Source organism: Strongylocentrotus purpuratus, unplaced genomic scaffold, assembly GCF_000002235.5.
Source record: "Strongylocentrotus purpuratus isolate Spur 01 unplaced genomic scaffold, Spur_5.0 spur5_scaffold_15, whole genome shotgun sequence".
Taxonomy (NCBI): domain Eukaryota; kingdom Metazoa; phylum Echinodermata; class Echinoidea; order Camarodonta; family Strongylocentrotidae; genus Strongylocentrotus; species Strongylocentrotus purpuratus.
Window position 1 is genome coordinate 1,783,560 of NW_022145600.1, and position 26,129 is coordinate 1,809,688.

Sequence of the window (26,129 nt, forward strand, 5' to 3'; positions counted from 1 at the left end):
TCTTGTCAAGTCGACTTAATATCCATATCATGTCGACATGTAAAGATATTTAACCTACCATGTCGACTTATCAACTTTTATTAGTCGACATGGCGAAATAAATTATCTTGCCAAGTCGACGTCACAAAAAGTTCATGTTGTCATAGCGACATAAGTTATCTTACCAAGTCGACTTCTAAAAAAAATACATGACGTCATGGCAACATGTATTATCTTGCCAAGTCGACTTCACAAAAAACTTCATCTCGTAATAGCGACATAAATTATCTCACCAAGTCGACTTCCCAAAAAGTATATGTCGTCATGGCGAGATATGTAGTGTGACGACTATTTCATGCAGCGCGCGTATGACGGGCGGATCGTGCCATAAAGATGACAACTATACAACTATACATCCATCGAATGGATGTAAGGTTTTAACCAATCAGAACGCAGGAAACTTTACAACTATACAACTATGCAACCATACAGCTATAGAACGCATGTACAGTTGTTATGTTTGCGGGCCGAAATGCCATAATTGCGAACAACCATACATCCATTCAGCTCTATGGCTGTACGGATTTAACCAATCACAATGCAGGAAACTATACAGCCATGGCGGCGAGAATGTCTGTATAGTTTTATGGCTGTTCGGTTTTAACCAATCACAGTGCAAGTAACTATACAGCCATTGCGCCGAGAATGTCTGAATTTAGCCGACACTTATGCCTCGAAAGCCATTGAATGCTGAACATAGCAAAGCAATGATGGAATAAATAAAAATAAAAATTGATCTTTTAGGCCTACTTGTACTAAATAATATTGGATCTAGTGGTAGATTTACTAGTAGTCGACCAGAACTAGATCTAGACTAGGTGATAGCTAGGTCTAGTACTAGTACTAGGCCTAGATCTAGTGCTTAATTAGTCGACTACTAGTACTAGATACGTAACAACCGTACATGCATTCTATAGCTGCATGGTTGCATAGTCGTATAGTCGTATAGTTGTATAGTTGTATAGTTGTATAGTTTCCTGCGTTCTGATTGGTTAAAACCTTACATCCATTCGATGCATGTATAGTTGTATAGTTGTCATCTTTATGGCACGATCCGCCCGTCATACGCGCGCTGCATGAAATAGTCGTCACACTACATATCTCGCCATGACGACATATACTTTTTGGGAAGTCGACTTGGTGAGATAATTTATGTCGCTATTACGAGATGAACTTTTTTGTGAAGTCGACTTGGCAAGATAATACATGTCGCCATGACGACATGAACTTTTTGTGAAGTCGACTTGGCAAGATAATTTATTTCGCCATGTCGACATTACTTTTTGGGTAGTCGACTTGGTAAGATAATATATGTCGCCATGACGACATGTATTTTTTTAGAAGTCGACTCGGTAAGATAACTTATGTCACCATGACAACGTGAACTTTTTTAGAAGTCGACTTGGCAAGATAATTTATTTCGCCATGACAACATGAACTTTTTGTGAAGTCGACTTGGCAAGATAATTTATTTCGCCATGTCGACTAATAAAAGTTTACATGTCGACATGATATGGATATTAAGTCGACTTGACAAGATGAAATATCTCGTCATGTCGTCAAGTAGAATGGCACTTTAACGCTTCCGTACATGACCATAACTGTTCTTTACCTTTAAGGGTAAGTCCTGAAAACTAGAGTTCAATAGTTGTTTACTTTGAAGTTTGGAACCACTAGCTACATACATCATTAGCGAACGCGCCAATATTTTAATGCCATCTTGGAATAGGCACATTCTTAAGATTTCATTCTCACATGGCGCGTTAAGACCCCTGCTGCAATCACTGTCTAACGCCGCACTACGTCATTAAAGGACGCCTCGTGTGCGGCAACGCGTGCTTAGACTCAAATAACATTGTATCTTTGAATGTAAACCATGTTTACCAAATAAATCCTTTGATGAGGCAAAGAGAGGAAAAGGGACTAAAATAACCTATGAAAGACTTGTACAAATAAGAACTCCTTACCAGCCGCTAAGCAGAACATAGGTGCGAGGTTTTTGATGACAAGAAAACAGCACATTACCACGCAGCTCACCACAGAGGCGATAAGCATGACGTAATAGACCGGAAATGGGAGCCATTCACTGACAAACGAGAGAGTGATTTTACCGACGGCGGTTGACGCTCCAATGACGGATAAGATACGTGCCCCATCCGTCTTCGTGAAGCCTACAGATACCATGTAGCTCACCTTAAAGAAGAAAAAATGATACTGCTGTCTCATATGGATATTTAACTTCTGAATGAACGTTGTTTCTTTGGGAAGATTTCATGTAAGGACATTATGTCTAAGCCCATAAGAACATATTTATATTGGGCAATTAAAACTATTCCCAAAAGTTAAAAGAACAGTCTGATGATGGATATCTCTCGACCACTACTACAATATATCAAGATCTTATCTTTTTTTTCCACCAAGAAGTATAATATTGTTATGGAAAACAAAATCCGTCTCCTTTTTTTATAGCGCTAGACATGCTAGTATGTATTTGTGTATGTCTCACCATGTTAACGTAATAGAAGCAATCTGCAAGCCCATTAATGATAACAGCTACACTGATGAACGATAGTTCTGGATAAGTCATAGCTTGACGCAGCCGTTGCAGCAGGGAGGTATCCTCTTCATACAACGAGTGCTGACTACTACTTGAAATAACAGGCCTATCTTCAGGTTTTTCTCCATTAACGCTAACTTTCTCAGGACAATACTTTTCTACGACTCCATGCTTTTCATCAGTACTATCGCCTGCCTTATTATGCTTGGATGAATCCTGATTTGGACAATCATCGTGTGTTTCTACCGAGGTTTGAATATCCTTCATTCTACGATCATCTCCATCAGTCTGTTGGCCCTTTACAGAGGGCGCTATATCAGGTGAGGATGGTAAGAAGCTTGCAACGCAAGGGATGCCCAAGATAAAGTACAATGAGCCAATAATCCGAAGGGTGGTTCTCCATCCGAATCGATCAATGAGTAATCTTAAAAATGGTGCAAAGGACAGCATACCTGGGAATATGATAACAATTAATGCATATTTCTTTTACTTGTTATTGTGTTTTAACTTCTACCAACGAGAAAAATTATAATCCAAAGTCTAATACAAAGTTAAAGAGAAGGTTGAGTTCTAGGAAATGTGAAGAATAATTTGTGAGCTTGTTCATTCTTGTAACAATAGTACAAAAGATTATCTTATAAAAGATAAACGTCCCCTGAAAACGATGGCTCTTCAAATATTTAAAATATGACAAGTTCATCTGTGCATCTATCAGCAAGAGCTCGGTTGTGTACCATACTTTCATGCCACATGTTTGTGTCGTCTCATATATAATTCTGTGTAAAGTGGCTTATAGCAACACTGGGTCATTTAACAAGAAAGAAAACTATGTAACGATTCCAAAACCTCATAGAATACAACAATACTTATGTGCTACATGACCAGCACCCTTTACCAAACGCTTCTACACAGTTTCTTTCATAATGCAATCACATGACCAGAACTCAACTTTATCTTTAAGTTCGTGCAACTTATTTGACATTTTAGTATCGATAAGCCTAATCAATAATCCTTAATAAAAAAAAATAAAAAAATAATAGCCTAATAGTCCACTCCAAATTGTATTAAACCGAAACGGAAATTCTTTTTGCCCAATTGATCGTGAGCCCGGCAGCCACTGATCAGCGCCAGATCGACGTTGCTCTATCCCTTATTGTTGAACGCCTAACAAGGTAGCAACAACTCCCATCTTTTAACGTCTTTTGGTATGACGCGGCCGGGATTCGAACCCACGACCTCCCGGTTGTGAGGCGGACGCTCTACTGACTGAGCCAACACTATTTGTGCCCAACTTTCATTGAATTCAATTCTCTTTGAACAAATGAAATCGCTTGATTTGATTTTTCCTAACTACTTCCCACCCTTACAATACGCCACTTCGTAGATACAATCTGCGCATGGGGAGATCGATACGCGCCATTAATATGTTGTTCCGAATAGTAAATCCACCGAGACGATTACTGAATAGGTGCCCCCATGAAGGTTACGTAATCATTTTTCATTCATGCACCGACGGAACATTATATGAAACACAGGTGGAAGTATTATTCTCAAGAGGGCAGGCAAAATGGTATTCATGAAGCACATCCATAACTTTGGTAGTAGTTATTCTAAAATACATAGAGTTGGACTTCTCAATGTTTCAAACATTTGTGGATATTCCGGGTCATTTTAACCATGAACTATTAAATTGCGAACTAGTCTATTCAATTCTTCCCTTTCCGACGATTCAGAACGGGGCGCCAGCATTTTGACGATTAGAAATTGCTTTCTTCTAAAGAAATCCTAATTCTCCTGGGCTATATAGGTTATTAATATAATAATGGTGTTTATACGTACCAATGCTAGTGCCACTGAGAGTGACTGCCAAGGCTCTTACACAGTTCTTTGATGGGAAGTAATTTACGACAAGACTCATGACGACAAGGAAAATAGCTCCAGACCCACATCCAAACATCAAGCTGTATGTGACGTAGACGAGAAGCATGTTGGGTACGAAAGACGTCGCCACTACCCCTGCTGATGCGATGACGAGAGACATGACGGCAACGGGACGGTAGCCGAAACGGTCGATGATAACGTTCATGGGCGGGGCGATGAGAACAGTGAGCCCTATGGGAATTGACCCTGCCCAACCTTGATTTAAATTGGAAGAAAAAGGAAAGGAACAACAATACTAAGAGAGAAAGAGGACGGGGGGGGGGGGGAGCAGGTTTCACTATTTACTGCTGCCAGGGGCGGATCCAGCCGGCGGCAAGAGGGGGGGGGGGGGGGGGGGGCTGAAATCTTGAGAAAATATTTAGCGGCGAATCAGCCAGCCGGCGAACTGGGAATGAGCGGGGTGTGGGGGAGGGGAAGGGGGATGCTGGAGAGGAGGACCACTAATTTATTTTTTTCTCAGCGTCTCAACCCTAAAAAAAATAGCGAAACTATTTTTGAGGAAAAGCATTATACTGAACTGAATAAAGAATGATAACTTTATATTGGCTCATACTAATACTGATACGGGCTAAAGACAACGTGGTATCAGCACAATAAGATCGGGTATTTATATAGAGGTATTCCAACATGACATTCTGATAATCAACATTTCGTTCTGTTATAATATGTATATACGCTTAATACAACTGATTTCTTATGTGGCATAGCTTCTTCTCCCCTGCAAATAAAAAAGAAAACAAGGTTATTTATTAAAAGGATCATGCGACAAAATGATCATAGTGATTCAAATTGATGCAAGTATTTTTTTTGAATAAGCAATGCTTTTCACCAGAATCTTCTTTGTAAAAAGGACTTTTACAAATCTCAGCCATGCAATCCTGCCACTGTGTTGTAAGATCACCTTCAGATTAGGAGAAGTGTATTCTTTAATGAGTATTTTGAATTGAATGGAACGTCTCAACTCAGTCAGCATGGCTGAGATTTGTAAACGTTGTTTTTACAAAGAAGATTCTGGTGAATAGCAGTGCTTATTTAACCAAACATTTGCATGAATTTGAATCACAATCTTTAGTTGTCGCTAATTCCCTTTTAATGACCTTGTTTTCTTTCTCGTTTGCAAGTGGAGAAGAAGATATGTCACGTTAAAGACATCATAAAGATCAGTTGTTGTTATTGTTGTTTGGTATTATCGGCGTTTCATTCTTTTTTTAGAATATTTACGCCTTTCATCTTTTTTTTTTTTTTTTTTTTTTTTTTTTTTTGGGGGGGGGGGGGGTACTATTTGTAAATTCATACTCTTCTCTTTTTTTTGGATAATATAATCTCAGATCTACTGGTCCATGAAAACTTCTCACCGCAATGGGCACCGTCCTACCCGTCCTACCGACCGGCGCGGTATATTCCGCAATCTTCTCGGTCATCATTGGCCTAGGCAACTCTGGTGCTGGTGAGAGGATTCTGGGGTAGATATCCAGATATCCAGATTTCCATTTTGTAAAACCTTATTTTTCTATCAAAGTAGGTATCAACATCTTAGGGCATTTGGTTGTCGTGCGATGTGCAAAAAAAATAAAAAATAAAAAATAAATATTAGGAACACTCAAAACGCCTCGTTCTACGAACGAAGCGGATCAGTGCTCTCTGGGTCGCACTTTCTGTTGATTTTAGGAGTTTCATTATTTCGTTTGGGCTCGTTATATCACTTTCCATTATCAGCATTGCTCTTTCTATTGTATAATTTGGACATTCCATCAAATAGTGTGTTATTGTTTCAGGGGTGTTACAGTATTTACAATTTTTGTTTGCTTGGCCAGGTTGGGTTGTTTGGGATACCCATATTTTTGAGGGGTCTGCGTTTAGTCCTATGTCGCAAAGTCTGAGCCTGCGAATAATGACTTCGCAGTCTCTAAAAAGGGTGCTCTCAAAGTTATGTTGAATTGTTGGTTTGAAAGGTCTTACGTTTGTTTTATTGTAATTTTGCCATTTTTCTTCCCAACTCTTGTATAGTTCTATTTTCAATACTGTTTTCATTTCAGACAAACATAACTTGTTATTTATTTGTATCTCTTCAGTTAGGGCTTGTTTTGCGCGAAGGTCCGCTATTTAGTTTCCCTGTATTCCACAGTGAGAGTTATCCCGTTACCCGTAGTCTAGCATTGATCTTATTAAAGATCGATATAGCATCAGTAATGTTTTAATCTTCAGCTATCTTATTGACCTTTTCCTGATCGGTAATATATTCTATATCTATTTCTTTTAGTGTTGGTAAGCATTCTTTTTTTGGTAAGATATTGTTGTATCTTTTTATCATTTTCCAAATTTCTGAAGTCGGAGTGAATTTAAAAAGCCTGGAGCAGTATTTGTTCCAATGTTGTCTTTTTGCTTCTCTTATTGTTTTCTGTGTAAGGGCTTTCTTATTTAGGTATTCGTAGAGATAATCTTTCGTCATGTATTTGATGGCTTTATTTTTGGCTTTGTTTCGTTCTTTAATTCTATTTTGGCAGTCTTCATTCCACCATGGATTGTGTGGTTTATGGTTTTTAGTTACTGTTGGTATGGTTTCCTTCATAATTTTCTTTGTGACGTTTATGAATTCGTTGTAGTATTCTTCTGTGTTTTCATTTGGAGTTATATTGAATAGTTCTATGTCGCATAATTGTTTCAAATGCTTTCCAGTCTGCTTTTTTGTAACTAAGATATGGTTCGTTTCGTTTTGTATATTCTCTTTCATGTATTTCTTCTACAGGATGTAGATTGATTTGCATTTCTATGCGATGTGATCACTTCCTAACTTATCTTGATTTACATTCCACTGACATCTATTAGCTATCAGTGTTGTATGCGTATATATTATATACACAGGCCCCGCGGAACGTTTATCAAAGTGGGGGGGGGGGGGGCTAAAGTATTTACGATCACGTAGAGGGTAGCGAGCGTAAATTAGTGTGGGGGTTCAGTGGGCGGAGCCCCAGGAAGCTCAGAGGTTTTAGGCATTTGCGTACGGTCAGAGAAGCACAAATATTTTGATGCCGCACTTGTGTCACTGGCAGGTCAGGGGGGGGGGGCGTCTAAAAAAAAATTAAAGGTTAAATTTACGTAATTACTATCCTATTTTTTACCGGTTTGGGAGGCTGGGGGGGGGGGGCGGGCCGGTAGAATCGGCCCTTGGATCCGCGCCTGATTATACTCATCGTGTTCATACTCAGCTCTTTCCCCTATCTATATGTAACATATGTTTTTGTTTACCTCTGCCTTGTGCAGCTGAGTCTGAAATAAAGTTCTGAATTGAATAGTTCTAAGCACCGTTCAAAAGATTGCCATCCTACAATTTTACAACAGTTGACCTATTCGTATGTGCTTTTACTCAAACGATTTAGCCTATATCTTCTGAAAATAGTGCTTGTGAACTGTTAGCAGTAGCGTGTCTACAAATGCTCACTTATCTTGACCAATCTCACAACGGATACACCATTCAATATCTAACGTACAGTAAGACTAAGAGATTAAACTGTTTGTTAAACAAGCGGATAAACTGATTGTTTAACAATAAGTGCTAATTTACCTGTGTTGTAATTGTTTGACTACTATTACCTAAGCACGTATATGTTAGTGTATGTGTTTGGATTTGTGTGTGGACAAAAACATGTTTAAGTAAACAAATGCTAAAAAATGTTACAGTGTAGGGACAGCGCATCATTTACGCAAAATATTGACAATACTGAATGAACACATGCACCTGTATGCTATAAAGGGTGATTGGGACTGGTCAAGTGGTACCTTGCGAGTATAATAAAAGCCGGCCGGCCTGACCTGCCTTTCGGACAGGCCGGAGAGCAGGGCCGTAAGATCAAGCAGGAGGTTCTGGTAGGGCTAGTGTAATCTGTGGGTATCCCCAACTTTATATGCGTATTTTATTACGTTGACATCACCTCTGTAATGTGTAAGGTCCTTGGCTTAATTAGACCCGCCTCTATAGTTGCATATAAGATCTAGGTTAAATAACGATAATGATAATAAAAGCATTAATAATAACAAATAATAATGAAAATGATAATAATAATAATGATAATCATAATAATAATAATTATGATAATAATAATAATAACGATAATAGTAATAACAATACAATACTGTTAACTACTACTATATACTAAAAGAAGAATAAAAGGAAAGAAGAAAACCTTACCCGTGAATGTCGCAGAGCTCTCAAACTCAGCCTGAAACTCGACGAATAGAATCCCATATGAATACATAATGCCGAATATGACGATAAACAGAATCCATGACATCATCACCACCATCCATCCCCAGTTTGATGCTAGACGAGCTTTCAACAAGTCTGAGTAAGTTTCCATCCTCGTACATGCACCCATAATGTACGGTCGTTTATAGCTATTGTTATAGTGCTCTGTGCACGCGAGAGCGCTATCGATTGAATGCCACGTTCATGCTAGCGAGCCACCGCTACTCTGCTTTGTGCACGCAAGGGCGCATATGTAATAACAGTCAAGCTGCCACCCATACAATGCACCCAGTGCCACAGTGCTAATCCCTATTGTGCCAGCCACAAATCTCCTGTGTGCCAAGTTAATTTTAAGGTTGGTTCAAGCGCGTGTTATTTAAATCTTTACAAAAACAAATCACTAATCACTAAATTACTCGAGAAAATCCAATCTGACTGTTGTATACAAAGACGCGTAATCCAAAGCCGATAATCTGATGCACGCGATGGTACTTTCAATAGTGCTGCAAAAGCACTCAGCACGGTGCAATGGGCATGAACAATGACTGTTATTACATATGCGCCATTGCGTGCACAAAGCAGAGTAGCGGTGGCTCGCTAGCATGAACGTGGCATTCAATCGATAGCGCTCTCGCGTGCACAGAGCACTATAACAATAGCGCGCTAGCAGTCTCATGGCAGGATATGAGTTAATTGTGATTATACAGCCTAGCTCTTGCATGTCAACGTACATATAAAGCATAGCCGGTGGAGCCGGGGGCATGGGGAGGGCACAGTGCCCCCCACTCTTTCAGGTACCCCTTAAGTGCCCTTTTTATACTTAGGATATGTGCCCTCTTTTACTTCAGATACGTGCCCTTTCTTATTTCTAATAAGTGCCCGTTCTTATATTGCCTGTTACCACCTCTCATAACTGCCCCCTTCACCGATGATAATTGTCCTATTCAAATCTGAGAGGTGCCCATTTTATTTTTTAAAAGTGCCCTTTTTTTGTAATAAGTACCCCTTCCCTTCTGATAAGTGCTCCTTTTCATCTTTGATGAGTGCCACTTCTCATCTCTAATAAATGCCCTTTTTATTTCGACAAATTCCCCCTTTTCCAGTCTAATAAGTGCCCCTTTTCCTTCTGATAAAAAATGCCCCTTTTATATTTTAATAAGAGCCCCTTCCCTTTCTCATAAATGCCCCTTCTGACACCTCTTTTAAAATATCATAGGTGCCCCTTTTCCTTGACAAGTGCCTATTTTCCTTTGTAAGAAGTGCCCCTTTGCATTCTCTCAAGTGTCCCTTTTGATCTCAGATTAGTGGCCCCTTGCTAGGTACAAAAAGTGTCCCTTACCATCTCTGATAAGTGCCTCTTCACCTCTTATATTAGTCTCTTTTCAAATCTGAAAGGTGTTCTTCAAAATTGTGACAATTGCAAGTGCCTCATTTCCTTTGTATGCCCTTTTTTCATTCATATAAGTAATCCTTTTTATCTACGATGAGTGTCCTTAGTCAAATTTGCGATTTGCCCTCTTTAACTATATAATAAGTGTCCCTTTTTATCGCTGATAAATGCCCGTTTTTTGACATGTGCCCCTTCTAATTAGTGCCATTTTCAATCTGATAATTGCACCTTTTCCGCCTTTGCAATAATTAAGTGCCCCTTTTACGTTTTAGTGCCTTTTTCATCTTTGGTGAGTGCTCCTTATTAGGTGCGAGAAGTGCCCCATTTTTACCTCTGGTAATTCCCCTTTTTATTTTGCATGTGCTCTTTTTCTTTGCTAATAAGTGTCTTTTTTCCTTTGGATATGTGCCCCCTTTTCCTTTCAACATTGAACTTGCTCTTAGTTCAAAGAAACTAAGAGCAACCCTTTTTTCACCCGAAGCTCGCTCGCTAAGCTCGCTTACATTTAAAAATTGATATTATTTTGTTTCTTATTAAAGATCTTGTCAGTCTTTCACGGTTAGATTGTGCTTAAAACCCCATCAGGGTTGTTTTCCCTCTTTATAAGATGTATTGTTACGCTCTGCGGCCCGGCCTCACAAATTTTCAAATTTATGCTCGCTGGCTTCGCTCGCTCGCAAATCAATATTCTAACCATCACACCCAACTGCAAAGTATAATGCTTAAGTCGTAGGATGGACCATGTAAAGAGTGAAAGAAACTTTGAAATCATCCCTGATAATATGTAATCACAATGTAGAGGTATATACCAATGTCTAAAAATTGTATATTTCGCTTTGAGGTTTCCCTTTGTAGGTGCCCCTTTCCCCAGAGAGTGCCTTTTTTGCTGGTGCCCCGCCCCAAACTTTGAAAGACGCACCGCCGCCCCTGCATGCATGTATGCACAGTAACTGTACATGCACATTACATCTCTCCCACTTAGCGATTACGTTTCCAGCCTCCTACAGCTGCCAATTTATATATTTTATTTCTTTATTCAGTCTTCTTTAAAAACACAGGGTAGCCCCACTCAGGGCCACAAGACCTGCTTTACAATGGTGCCATGTAAAGCTCATTTACAACATGTAAATATTGATTCTTATTCGGACTTTGGACATACATGTATCATTGGAGATGGATGTAAACTAGACGTGTTTTTAACGTCATTCTCCATAGAACAGTGTTTGCTAATTAATGAAACAAGCACTGTTCAGTGACTCAAACGTTTTGACATGAGTGTGTTTTGGAAGGTAACAAAGAGCATTCGTTGTTTATAAAGTTTAGATACAATAACTTGTCATGGGTATATAGTGCATGTCTCATGATGTCTCCACCTAGCTGAAGCGAATGAGACTATATAAGGCTCGACCCCCACTTCCCGTCTTGTTCTCCCTTTCCTCCACCACATCTTCTCTTTCTACTCCATTTATTCCGATATTCACTCCTTAAATACACACTCATCTCTCCTACCCCTCTCCCTCCTCCCCTACTGCTCTCAGTTGCCCTTCCTTCTGTCATTTACCCTCTCCCCTTTCTCTCTTTCTCTCTCTCTCTCTCTGTTTCCCTTCTTCCTCTTCCCCTCTCTTGTTCTATTCCCTCTGCCGCCACCTCTTCTCTTTTGCATTTAATTACATGCCCACCCTTTTCTTATTCACCTTCTTTTTCTTCTCATCACTCCATTCCCTCTCTATCTCTCTTTCTTTCTCTGTCTCTGTCTTTCTTTCTATTTCTCTCTCTCTCTATATATATAGAAGATATAAAACTTGTTTTTTATCATTATGTTGTCAACTGAGTTTTGTTTTGGTGTGTGTGTGTGTGCGTGTGTGTGTTGTCTACCCTCTGCCTCCCCTACACCGCTCCCTCTATACCTGTTTCTTTATCTTTGTTTCCCTCCGTCTCTCCTTCTCTCTGACTCACCCTAGTTTGTTCCCGATGGAACAAGTTTAACAACCGCGCATAGTGCAGTTCATTTTACAACAAAATAAAAATGACAATAGCTCCGAGATAAGTGAGCAGATTTCACAATTTCACAAAATTAATCTTGACCAACAATATACGTAATTCTAATATTGACTTTGAACCTAAACCAAAAACTCAATTACAATCCTAACTCAAACTCTTAGTTTAGCCCTGTATCTTTGGCGAAATAAGCCAGGAAAAGAATATGCGGCAAACACTGAAAAACAGAAGACACGTCGTTGGATGAGCGCACTAGCATGTTGCACATGCTTTTTGCTTGCTCTCCAAAAGAGTTAATTTTTACTTGTAATTTGGATATTTCATATGATTGTATTGCTACCACTTGTTTTGTAATAGTACCTAGGAGCCACTAGACAAGTTGCAGTTGGTAAAGTAATATATTTATGTCATATTTCAGTGTAAAAGTATTTGGATAGATTTGATTTTGCAGTATTCGGTTTGCCATGTTCTTCCTATATATCACTGTGTAAGTAGCATCATCTATTGTACAGTGTTTGCCTGGATGAACCTGAACATCTGGATTACAATCTGAGCACAATGGGGTCTATTCATCTCAAAGTCTTTGTTGTACTTTGTTTATACACTTCTCTGACTGACTTTGTGCATTGTAAAGATCAGTCTTTTGTGCAGTCTTTTCATCGTGGAACATTCATCAGAAAGCACTTTCTAAAAAGGAGAATTCCATACAGCTCTAACTGCACTGCCTCCTTTCAGTTAGAACTTTTTCATGCCGGAGATGTTCATCCAAATCCAGGGCCCCATATGCAAGATGGATTTGTTTCTTCCACATCCGCCATTCATCGTGCTACTCATCAAGTTCAACGTTACATCAAGTATACCCCAGCTGAACTTCTGAAATGGAGACATTCCAAGGCACAGCTTCCACGGGATATTTGCGACATCATTCATTCTTATGGAATTCACCGAAAGAAAACACGCAGAGGGACTCGAGGTGGCTACGGAAAAGCCAGCATCAGACACGAGAAACAGTCAAATATATCCGTTACACTTCAGCTCTGTACTGTAACTTCACCGATATCCGTGGTCACATCCGGAAGAAGAAGACCAAGACACACCAACGAAGATCGGTCACAAGGATCTAATCGGAACAATTTGATATATCCTTCTCAATATAAACCTAATGTAAAGTCTGGCATAACATGTTCTCTTTGGAATGCTCATTCTATAAGAAATAAGACAGTTGATCTGGTTGATTATATTTGTGAACATGACACTGATGTAATGATTTTAACTGAGACGTGGCTAAACAAAAATGATAATGTTGTCATGGGTGAGTGTACCCCTCCTGGTTATACTTTCCTAAATGAGCCTCGTGACTCTAGTACTCGTGGAGGCGGAATTGCTATGTTGTTTAAAACTCCACTTAAGATGCGTATTAGGCGAAATGATGATCTAGTTTACTCTACATTCGAATGCGTACATATCACTAATAGTTCTTACTCAGTCAATTTTATAGTTGTATATAGGCCACCGCCATCACCAATGAATGGATTCACTAATGCAGATTTTCTTAGTGAATTTGATGATTTTGTAAATGAAGTATCTCTTCTTCCAGGAAAGCTAATTTTACTGGGTGATTTTAATGTCCACTGGGATAATCCCTCTAAAAATGATGTTATTCATTTCTCTTCAACAACAACTGCTGCTGGTTTTGCTCAATGTGTAAATGGCCCAACACATAGTCTTGGGCACACCTTAGACTTGGTGTTTACCCGCTGTGATGAATCTGATAAATCTTTGCTTAAGGATTGTTACATTGATGAAACATGTATGTCTGATCATCATATTGTGTGTTTCACTTTGGAGCTTCCAAAACCTATACCTATGCAAACTGTATCAACTCTTCGCAACTATCGTAAAATCGATAAGAATCAATTTGTTAACTCACTAACTGAGTTGTTATCATCCAAACCAATCAATGTGGATGTTGACCCTTTGTTCGAATGGTATGAATCTGGAATGGAAGAATTGTTAGACACATATGCACCAGCAACAATTAAGACTCGACCTGTAAAGAATCGAATGCCTTGGTTTAATGACTCAATTCATACTGCTCGCCGAGAGCGACGTCGAGCAGAACGAAAGTGGCGGAAATCAAGATCTGATCAGGATCGTGAATTGTATATGAAAGAAAAGAGATATGTCTGTGAACTCACTGAAACCGCCAAAGAAAGCTATTTCAAAGATAAACTAGCTTCTTGTAGTAGCAAGGATGTTTATCGCACTATTAACTCTCTTTTAAACAAGAAATCAAATCATCTTCCATTCTATGATTCTGCTGCTCGTCTAAGTTATCAATTTTCTAAATATTTTGTTGAAAAAATTGATACCATTCGTGATCAACTTGATAACCTTCCTGTTATGCCATTGCCTGACTTCAATAATACTTTGAATGATGATATACCATCGCTTGAAGTCTTAAGACCAGTTTCCCAAAGTGATCTTTTGAAAATCATTACAAGATCTCCTAGTAAATCTAGTCGTTTAGATCCTATACCGACATGGTTCTTGAAAGAGAATATTGATCATCTTCTACCTGTACTCACTAATATTGTGAATATCTCCTTATCATCTGGTATTTTTCCTAAAGGAGCTCATCGTGCTGTAATTAAACCTCTCTTGAAAAATGCATCCATGGATAAGAATAATATTAAGAACTATAGACCTGTGTCTAATTTAACGTATGTAGGAAAACTCATTGAGAAAGTAGCTTGCTCAAGACTAATGGAGCATGTTGAAGCTAACAATCTTGCTGACCCATTTCAGTCTGCATATAGACCCCGACATAGCACAGAAACTGCTCTGATCAAGGTGAAGAATGATATTATGTTTTCACTTAACTCAAACAAAGTAATTCTTGTGGTATTATTAGACTTGTCAGCAGCCTTTGATACCATCGACCATCATATCCTAGTCTCTCGTTTATCAACGAGGATTGGTATCAAAGGCACTGCCCTAAAATGGTTCCAGTCTTATCTTGATGGCTGGTCAACACAAGTAGACATTGCAGGGGAATTGTCTGCGCCTATCATTTCCAAGTTTGGTCTGCCACAAGGTTCTGTAGTAGGTCCTGTTGGTTTTACAATTTACACCCTCCCGGTTAGTGATATTACTCAGCATCATAATGTGTCATACCATGTATATGCGGATGATATACAGTTATATGTTTCATTTGATCCCAAAATACGTGGTGAATTAGATTGTGCATTGTTGTCACTGCAAAACTGCATCTGTGATATAAAGAATTGGATGTCCATTAACAAGTTGAAATTGAACGACAGTAAGACAGAGTTTTTTATTGCTGCTTCACCACACAATTTCAGAAAATTGCCAGACATAACTCTCACCATAGGAAATATTTCCGTAAAATCTACAGACACAATTAAAAACTTGGGCGCATTCTTTGATGTTCATATGAGTATGAATTCACATATTAACAATGTTAGTAGAACGGTCACTTTTCACTTAAGGAACATATCACGAATTCGTAGATATATTGATCAATCAACTTGTCATCATGCTGTAAGGTCTTTAATTCTCTCTAGACTTGATTATTGTAATGGACTTCTTTCCTCTCTTCCAAAGTTACATGTAAACCGTCTCCAGCGCCTACAAAACTGGGCAGCACGTCTTGTGTTTGAGGTCGGTAGAAGTCATTCAGCTCAACCATTAATTAATTCCCTTCACTGGCTTCCAATTCAACAGCGAATCATTTTTAAGTTACTCTTATATGTCTATAAATCATTGCACCACCTAGCTCCTAATTACCTGTCTAATTGTTTAACTTTATATACACCAAGCAGAAATCTCAGATCTTCAAATGATAACCTCCGTCTAAATTATCCAATTACACGTGTCCAAGCCGGGGATAGGACTTTCACGGTAGCAGCATCCAAAGGGTGGAATAATCTCCCCATGTCCATCAGACAATCTGCCTCTATCGATATTTTTAAGAAGGCTCTGAAAACTCATCTCTTTACATGAATTCTCCTCTATGTTTAATTATTTAATTGAATTAATTGAATTTAATATTTTATATGGAATATCTAATTGTAGCCTTTAATTATTACATGTAGTAAAGACCAATAATATTATTTGATGTTAGCGCTCTGAGCCTTATGGGAATGGCGCCCTAAATGTTTATTGTATTGTATTGTATTGTATTGTATATTGGGTATATGATACTATACACACAAACATGTGCCATCAAACTTTAGTCCAAAACTTGAAGTTTTTTAAAGCTCATCTGTACTACTTTGGCTAGGATGGATTAGACCACCGAGGAAGGTCATTGACAGGTGACTATCTCATCAGCTCAGCTCTCAATTAACATACGAAAAGGAGGATGATGGGATCAAAGGTCACCCATTAGGCATTGTTTCTTTATAGAGGGAGCAAGTAGCTTCAAATAGTTCAGTGGACCTTTATTAAAGTCAAATTTTAAAATATGGATCAATGAATGAGTTAAGACACTTCCACTATTAAAGCTGACCATTGGGTTTTGAATGTTATTTAGAATATATACATGTACATGCAAATGTGAGTACCATATTGTTTGTGTTTGCTACTTAATGTTCAATTTTGGTCACGACAACTATTATGGGTTGCAGTTTCTATTCAAACGCTTATTTGTCACTTCTGTGTAGTTCCTTTCAACGGCATTTCCTTAGTTGGCCGATATTTAATACTACAAAGCTTCCCAATTTAAAGGGCCCCTCTATTAAATCAAAATGGGCGTAAAATCTAAAAATTAGACATGTAAAGTTTTTGACGCAAAAGCAAATGACGTCACTGCATACAGGAGACAACATTGGCATTATAACACAACATAACATAGCACTTGAATGGAGATACCCTACTATAACAAACCAAAAATCAACTAAATCTTTTTGGTTTGTTATCTCCACGCCAGAGTCACGCCAGAGTCGGAAATATAGTCACACACTCAAAGTTCTCAAAAAGCGCTGAAAATTGACCAGTAACATCAAAGCTCGACGAGTCGTCTGTGACCTTAAATAAATTGTCAACTAACTGAGACTGGTAAAATATAGATCAGATCTAACGTTAGTCTAGACTGAACCACTCATCCAATGTACGAGGTTATACTAAATACAACCTCGTACTCCAGTTCAGGCGTACGTACGGCGAAATTGAAAGTGAATATCAGATTGACAACTGAATCTATCGAGGCCTATAACAGTTAGCATTCTAAGTGGAAATTACCCTCAGTTTTTTTCATTTTCTCAGCTGCACCCCTCAAAGTATTCTCCTCACTTTCTGCATCCCAATGTTCTTGGTGGTTTGATAGTTTCGGCAGATCCCAGCGATAGAATTGAAGAAAAAAAAAACGAAACTAAGCCGCAAGCATAACGCACGAATGCCCCAAAATAAGGATAATAATAAACAACGTGGACTCTTTGCCTACTCGTTTGATAGTTTTTGTTCTAAAGGAAAATGACGCAAGGCTCCCAAGAACGCGCACGCAAAATAATGAAAGGACTGTAGTATAAGTCTAATCAAAATTCGTCTGCTCACTACTTCTTGATGAAAAGGAGGGTTATTTAGGCACTAAAATGTCTTTAAAAAGGCAAACTATGATATTAATCGAAAAGGAGACATTTCGTCCTTGTTTTCACGAAGTGACGGTAGTGAGGAAAATCGTCACGCAAAGTGAATGCAATTTTTTTTTCACTACCGTCACTTCGTGAAAACAGCGACGATTTATCCGAAAATTAATATGAACTTGATTTTATCCCAGAACGTTTCTGGCCATTTCGTCAGTCCTAATTATGAACTACAATGAGATTGTCAAATCCTTAGTTGTAGGACAAATACAAGGACATTCCTGCAATGACGAAAAATGCGCCATCAAACCACATGACCGTATTTATCTCTTTTTTTTCGGAGGGTGGAGCTTAGCAAGTCTGAGATTTGTGAAAAACGGATGTTTTTGTGAAATCATTTTCTGGTCAATATAGAGATTTTCTGAAAAATCTTAGGCTGGAATATTAATCCATAGAGGTGTATTCATGTCTCGAAAGGCTATGTTTATTGGGTTAGAGGGGCCCTTTAAAATAAAATGTTCTTGAAAATGCGAGATCTAAGCAATCTCTGACCAGAGAGGTCGCCATTCAATCGAGTTCATATGTTTGGTTGAGTTCATAAAAAAACGACCTGTGATTTTTCTGATTATTACCTCGTGTGTGCGCGTTTGGGAGTGAGTAAGAGCGAATGAGAGAGGAAGAAAGGGGTGGGGTACGGTGACAGATGGAAATATGCCAAAGAAAATAGCACGTGTTCTTCTGTGTGTGTGTGTGTGTGTGTATGCGTGCGTGTGAGCGCGCGCGTGTATCCGTGTGTGTGCGGGCGCGTGCGTGTGCATGAATCATAGTGAATAGTGATAGAACTTCGTAAATATGATATGAGAGAGATTAGGAGAATAGGGGAGAAAATGAGATGGGGTGAGAGAAAAAATAGATCGTGTAGACAGTGTATGTGTCCGTGTTTAAGAGAGAAAGAGAGAGAGAGAAAACGGTGGGAAAGAGCGGGGTAGGGGAGGGGGAAGAGAAAATGGGGACCGAGGAGTATATAAAACATGTTAGCCATATCATTTGATCAGGAAAATACCTGTTTATTATAAAAGTGAGAAATGTATCATTAATTTAAAAAACACGAAAAGCTATTCTTGAGCTCTGGTATGGGAATCTTATGTCGAGAGACCATGGCTCTTATCCATTCTGGGTTGTTAATCCTGCAGTAGATTGATTGTTTGAACCAGTAAAAATAAAAACAAACTGACAACTAGAAATGCAATCGTGTCACAACGATGTGCGTGCAATGACGCCATGTTTCTACGTGTCAAACGAAAGAGCTTCTCTCGGACTGTCAAGAGCAATTCGTACGAAGTCTGCAGCTCCTTTGATATTGGAGATAGGTAGGGCGAAAGAAAGGCCTTAACAGTGACCTTGATTGGATGGTAGTGACTATGCCTACGAAGTTTGAAAGAAATTGAGATAGGGAAAGAACCTAGAAAGGGCTCGCAAGCACTACATGCAAAAACCAACGGGATTTGGTGCATGTTCGTCATTGCAATAAAGATCGTTCTGGGAGCCAAAAGCGTGAACCCGATATGTCCCATAGACAATGCATGTAATGCATGGGCGAAAAACCTACAGGATCTGTATTATGACCGGGGTTAAATTGTTTTTTCTCTCTCTCTTGATGTCTCTTTATGGGCCGTATTTGGTATCATTAGAAAGAAAATTTCATGGTTGTTATTGTAAACCACTCTTTTTGTTTTCTATGATAATCCTATCGAAACACGTGATGTAAAATAGAGTTATAGTACAAAAGGGCGTCTTTAATGGCCCCCTTGACCAATTTCAAAAATTCGGCCACGAGGTGCCCTGCGTACTGCAACTCGAAATGTCACTGCAAAATTTCAAGGAAAAAAAAGTATGTTTAGGGGGCGAAAAAAAGTCTGAGAAATGACGTCATAGCCGATACGTGTTATAATATTGGGCGGAAACTCGGCGGAAATCGTATAGTGACCCTTATTCAAATGTGATTTACTCAAAATTTTCTGTGTGAACATATACCATACTTGGTATCATTCAAAAGGGCACTTCATTGCAGTCAGTTTAACACCATTGTCATCTGCGCGCAATGTACTGCACGCATTATAGGCGCTATTACGTAATGCATAGCAAATTCATCATTTGTGGAGATAACTTTGCGCTGACAAATTCGAATTTTACTAAACTTGGCAGACAGTTGTCACGTATATAGATACATATATCTGCCAAGTTTCATTGATATAGGTATAAAGATCGCCATTTTAGAGCAAGTTGAAGTTATTTTGGAATTTTCTCGAAAATGGCGAATTTGGAGGGCATTTTTCTCAAATTTGGTCAGTGATAGGGTATATAATTTTGTATATGGCTGGAAAGGGCATATCTTCAAGTATCTAAATCCAAAAAAGGGTACGGGTTTGCCAAGCCATTATGGAGATACGGCCACAGACAGAAAGCCAATTCCCAGAATTTTAGAGGGCGCTATTTATGTTGTGCAAAGCCATTGGAGCGTGAAATTTGGCATGGCTATGTACAATTATGAGATAAAGATACTGTGAGATTTAAATACAATACGGAATTTATATGAGAAAGTTATGGCAGTTTTAGATTATTTAGGGGTCCATTTTTCAAGAACTTGAGAGATTTTTGACGGAGTCGGTTTTAGATTTGAATTTCGAGTATGAAGATGGCATTTTGAAGGTCAAGTCATGTATCGCAGATGAAAGAACATCTCTTAGACTATCTAGAGGAATTTGTTAGAAGTTTGTAGGATCTAGGATAGTGGAGATAGGAAGGAAGATATAAAGGCCTTAAAATGGACCAGAAACGGACAAAATGGCGCGTGGACGGTCATGCATGAGTGATTTCGAAAATCAAAGACGGTAGTGACCTTGATGAGATGTTAGAGACTATGCCTATGAAATTTGAAAGGAAATGGACATGAGGAAAGCACCTAACTAGGAATAACAAGCACTACGTGCAAAACGAATGGGATTCCGGACGACAAGAAGAAGAAGAGGAAGAGGAAGAGGAAGAAGAAGTAAGAATATTAATAAGAAGAATGTGAACGAAAACAAGGCAATGACGAAGGTTCGTCATTGCAATAACTTGCAGGAAATCATCTTCAATAAAAACCACGACTCCCATTTGCACATAGTTACCTTTGTTAAGCACATGGTGTCGGGTCTATACTTACCTTTATTTCCTTATCTTTCTGTGCTCATTCCTCAGCCTCTATAGATTTTCTACCAAAATCGTTTAGCACATGTCATTTATTTGTAACCTTGAACAGTCAGTGTAAGTTTTGTTAGATTCTATGAGAATTTATTTTCTATCGTTACAAGAAGCTTATCTTTAATATTAGTGTCAGTGGTTTAGGCCAAGAGCATTAGTTTTAACATGAACATTTTTGGTAACAAGCTGATTTTTTCAGGATAGGTCCAGGAATATGTCTAGATTAACATACTAAAAGTCCTCATAAATCCTTCTTGAGCATTTTCCGCAATCCAAGATGGCGTCCAAAATGGCCGCCATTTCCTGAATTTCTTATAGCTTTGCAACTAGATAACCCAAATACAAAATGTAAATGTCTAAATATATGTTTTTTAGCATAAGGAACTCAATAAAATACATGTTGATAAATTCTGAAACAAACACAAGTAGCTATAAACCACTTTAGCCCTTTTCGAAATCCAAAATGGCGCCCAAAATTGCCGCCATTTCCTGTATCTCTTATAACTTTGCAACTAGGTAACCCAAATACCAAATTTAAATGTCTAAATATATGTTTATCAGCATAAGGAACTCAACCAAATACTTATTTAATTTTTTTTGAAACACACAAGTAGCAGTATAACCACTTGACCCCTTCCCAAAATCCAAAATGGCACCCCAAATGGCCACCATTTCCAATTTTATCTCATTGTACTAAAGTAGATACGTTATGAATATTATCAAATGTCTGGACTAGAAGAGCACCATTGCAATATACATATCAGTACAACAATCTTTTAATTAAAAAATACTTCTTATGAATAAAGTACACACACACACACACACCCACATACACATATGGCTGCTTCCATCATCCTCAACGATATCAGACTGACAGTGTGCAACCATGAAGAGTACTCAACATTAGATGGAACTGAAAATGTAGACACATTAGTATACCAAGGTCGCTAAAGCTTTTTATACTTAAATTATTGTAGGATAAGTGCGGTATGGATGTTGCTTTGCTGCAGCACTAGTTGGAGGTAGACTTTCTAACTGAAGGTTGAACTCAGAGAACTGCGACCAATTGCCCGTTTAATTGTATGCAGTGTGACGGTAGTCATCAAGATATTCAAAACTGCTGGCCCCATAAAGGCTTTCCCCGGCTCTTTTTTTACCTCGTCATGGGTGCTTCTACTGCGAATGAATCAAGCAAGTCATAGTCAAGTTTTTTGTGGACCATATTGAAAGTTTTACGACTGCCCTGACGGTAGATTGCAGAGAACGTATCACACCCTGTCACAGAATAAAAAAAACATCAGGCAATTTCTAGTGTCCCCTATGGCATGCTGAATTTCATGAATGTTGAAGACCGTGACAGGATTACTGCGGCATAACATGTGCATATCTGTGGAAGTGGTGGCCAGAGCAACTAGCATGACCAGTAAGGCTGTGTCCTTACCAACAGCAACAACGGGCACCTGTTCTGACTCTGCTAGCTATTGCTTGTGCTGTAGATACAATCAGGGTAGTGGCATCCGCTTCTGCCTGCTTGATACGTACTTTGTCACGTAGAGTTTGTATAAGTCTCATCTTATTGTTGTTGTTGGCATATAATATATTATCATCAAATAAAGAGGTACATCTTTTGGCTATTCGTCTCTGCTCAGCTACCTTTGTCGAAGTTGCACTTCCATATCCATCGAACACCACCGTCAAATGAGTAGGCGACCACCATCTTAAACAAAGAGACCATTTCTGGCAGGTTGGATTGCTTGGAGAACGATTTCAGCAGGAGACCCAGAGAACTCTTTGTTGGCTTCCGCATCACCCCACCGTTGAAACGGAAAGTGTCTGGGAATAAGTTCATAAGCAAAGAACGATTCCATCTCAGTGTTGTTATTCAGGACACATGTGATTCTGTTGAACAGTAGCGTTGAGTTGACTTTTGTGCTTTGTCCCCTGATTTTCACTCTCTTACTCTTGGCACCAATGGTCTTCACCTTGTCCTTACGATGTACGTAGCTTGATATATCTGTAAACTGCCTACCATGCATTCGTTTCGGATGCCGCTACTAGGCCTATTTGTACAGGTTAATCACAATTAACAGATGAGCCAGCGATGATGCCAGTTGACAAGGAGACCAGGCAATTAGTTTTGTATCCAGCAAATGGTGATGTGCCTGCAGCCATCCAACAAAGATACATCTTTCTTTATTGTCTCTTGACCTGGTACTTTGCTGTATGTCTTTATGCTGCTCTGATGTACCAGTGTGTACTCTGGTGAACTGTTTCAGTTCATCACAGGTAGGAACACAGTAAGGAAGTGCATGAACCCACTTAGCCAATGTACTGTCTGTGATTCCACATCCACGAGTCATTTCTCTAGATGTTTTCAGCTGCCGCATCAGGAACCTTTCAATGGTCTGATCAGAGAAGTTTCCACCCCAGAATGTATCCCTTTTCTGCGAATTGTGTATATTCATTTCCTGGCATGGTTTGCTCTAGAGCTTCCATCTGTTGTAAAAACAACCTGGCAGATTTGAACTCGGGAAGATGTCCTGCAGCATGGAAATGTTGTATCATTTCCCTCACACAGCTGAGATGGAGCTTCCAGTCCCCTGTCCATTCAGCTGGAATCAAACATTGCAGAAGAGACACATACATGTCGGATATACTGCAACCAAAGTTTCCCTCTCCTACTGTGTCCTGCTGCCTGGTCAATGAGTTGTGAAATGATCTGACTTTAACTGTTTGACACACTCCTTCTCAGGTACAGCAGTCACCTTCTTGTCCTGGTTGAGGAGTGCACCATACAGATTCGTAAAGTTGTCCTTATCTATGCTGTCTAAGACGCCAGGTTTACCCCTCAACACGCCAATGAGGGCAGCTGAAGTAAGAATGTGAGCACGAAGAGAAGGGGGAAATGCATGACCAGATTGCATATGTATGACAGACCCTTTGGCGTACACTGTCTCCCATAGCTCTGCAAGCATACTTCCGCCCATGACATGGACTATATGCTTCCAAAATATGACATGAGAAGGTGAAATCCACCAAAACGGACGATTTCTTTTCCTAGGTCTTGAGAAGAAGTTACAATCTATGCTGCCTTGATGCACGAGGGCTGGTCAATTGTTACTGCACATATTCTCAAGATATGTTTTTCACATTGTGACTGTGCAAAGTATAGTGCCGTGTAGATGGTACTCGGATTGGAGGGGTCTAAATTTATGAAGGGCAGAGTTTCAATTCTCGTACTGGTCACTCTGCATGGCCACTTTCATGAAACCACTCCATGAAGGACAAAGCTCATGTTGCTCAGCTCAAAAGGTCTATCTGTTCACGTGAGCCACACTTCCGGTGTTTATACGCAGCTATTTCAACGATATTGGCGACAGAAATGCTGGTCTACTAGCAGAGATGACATGGCATGTGCTATTGAGGTCCATTTCCTGTTTGAAACCTTGTGACTTTTGCCTTTGCGACATTAATTGGTACAAATGTGTCTCCATTTTCAGTTCCATCTCACGTTGAGTACTCTTCACGGTTGCACACTGTCAGTCTGATGGAAGCAGCCATATATGTGCATGTGTGTGTGTGTGTGGTGGGTGGGTGTGTATACTGTATGTATAAGAAGTATTTAATTATTTAATGAAAGGTTTATGTGTACTGATATGTATTACAATTGTGCTTTTCTAGTATAGACATTTGATTGTATTCATAACGTATCTACTTTAATACAATGAGACAAAATTGGAAATGGTGGCCATTTGGGGTGCCATTTTGGATTTTGGAAAGGGCTCAAGTAGTTTTACTGCTACTTGTGTGTTAAAAGATGTATTAATAAGTATTTGGTTGAGTTCCTTATGCTGAAAACATATATTTAGACATTTAAATTTGTTATTTGGGTTATCTAGTTGCACAATTATAAGAAATACAAGAAATGGCGGCAATTTTGGGCGCCATTTTAGATTTCGGGATGGGCTAAAGTGGTTTATAGCTACTTGTGTGTTTCAAAATTTATCAACATGTATTTTAATGAGTTCCTTATGCTAAAAAACATATATTTAGACATTTAAATTTTGTATTTGGGTGATCTAGTTGCAAAGCTATAAGAAATTCAGGAAATGGCGGCCATTTTGGACGCCATCTTGGATTACGGAAAACGCTCAAGGAGGATATACGAGGACTTTTAGTATGTTATTCTAGACATATTCCTGGAGCTATCCTGAAAAAATCAGCTTGTTACCAAAAATGTCCAGGTTTAAGCCTATTTTGACCTAATGCTCTTGGCCTAGTTAGACGCTATTAGATGCTAAATGAAGAAATTGGTATGATCTACCGGGATGTCCCTCAAATTATTATGTCCATACCATCAACTACCTCTATTAATTCAATTTGATTATTTGTGAAAACACCGAAAACGAGAGAGGTTATGGGGACAATACTTACCGTTTATATTCATATGAAGTAAACTTTTTTTTTTGCTTTTTTGTTTTTGTTTTAGAGTAGTAATCACCCATTCCTGTATTTTAGTTAAAATGTGTTCCTAATTTGCTAACATGGTTTATATTCTATATCATTTGTATTTCTAGACAACTTCATAACAATTTACAAGACCAATTATGCAAATGAAAGAGGGTATGGGAGCATACTAGGAAATTAAGAAGAAATAGTGAATCAACATAAAGTACTGACCAGATAGACCTATCGAAAGTCAAAATCAAATATAAAATAACTACTCGTTAGACATAACGGGGTGAAATGGCTGCATTTCTTCTGTTTTCTAAAATATATCGAACACGATCAAACTTACTTCGAAGAAATCAACTTAAGGACAATATCAATGCCCCCTCCCCTCTCCTATATATTGCCTATACACATAATGTTTAGACTAGGGAATAATTCATTGTCTTGTACGCACGTTTCAATTAGTGATGGACATGGCTAATGATATTGTCTAAAGTGGAACTAGGCAACAGTAAAAAAAAAATAATTAAAAAAAGGAAAAAAAAAAAAAATCATGATCACAATACAGTGTTTTGAAGAAAATTAGCATAAATATTTCATGTATGCCATCATAATAACTTTTTCATTTTGGTCCCATGCTTTGGTTCTACATCAAGTTAT